Source organism: Rhinopithecus bieti, unplaced genomic scaffold, assembly GCF_001698545.2.
Source record: "Rhinopithecus bieti isolate Rb0 unplaced genomic scaffold, ASM169854v2 scaffold_23276, whole genome shotgun sequence".
Classification (NCBI taxonomy): Eukaryota; Metazoa; Chordata; class Mammalia; order Primates; family Cercopithecidae; genus Rhinopithecus; species Rhinopithecus bieti.
The window spans coordinates 1,081,924-1,082,768 of NW_016810868.1; positions in this window are offsets into that span (position 1 = coordinate 1,081,924).

Consider the following 845-nt stretch of genomic DNA (forward strand, 5'->3'; position numbering starts at 1 on the left):
GCTCCCAGCAGAGGCCTCTGGTCCCCCCTTGTCCCTGCAGGGCTGTGTGGACAAACTGGGTGCCAGTCGGAAGGGCAGGTGGCGATCCCAGCTCTTGGGAGCTACACGGCCACATCCCGGCCCTGCCCAGACCCTCCAGGGGCACCCCACACTCCTGCCCCCTGCGAGGCCCCGCCACCCACCTGCCCGGCCACTGTTGTCGCTTGGACAAACGCTGGGTGGCTTTCTTCGGGCGCCAGCACTCTGTTTAGGACCCTTTCCCTCCCGCCCTTAGGGGCAGCAGAACGGTCCCCGCTTTCCTGGCCCTGCCTTGGAGTGGGACACCTGCCAGGAGCAAGTGCTGGGGAGGCTTGGCCGGCACAACAGGGACTCGCCCTAGCGCAACTCCGGATGGGGCCGCGGTTGGAGGATGAGCCAGTGGGGCGGGAGGCCCTGGAGATGGCCCAGGGACCTGGACCCCCAAGGGCCCTCGGCTTCCCCGCGCCGCGCCCGGGAGGGACCCCTGGGCAGCGGCCCTGAGGCGCGGGGTGTTGGGGCGCACAGTCCCCGGCGCGGCGCTGAAGCAGCGACTGCACAGGCGCCTCACGGCGACGGTCTCCATGGGGACAGCGGGCGCCGGGAACACGTGGGGCCTGGAGGGAGGAGCGCGCCCCGGCGGCCCCGTGACCCCGCCCACGTGACGGGCGCCCGCGGAAGGCGACATGGGCTCCGCTCCTTGGGCCCCGGTCCTCCTGCTGGCGCTCGGGCTGCGCGGCCTCCAGGCAGGGGGTGAGTGTGGCAGCGCCCCCAGCCCATTCCCCGTCCCCACCCCCGGCCCCGGCCCCGGCCCCGCCTCTGAGGTCCGC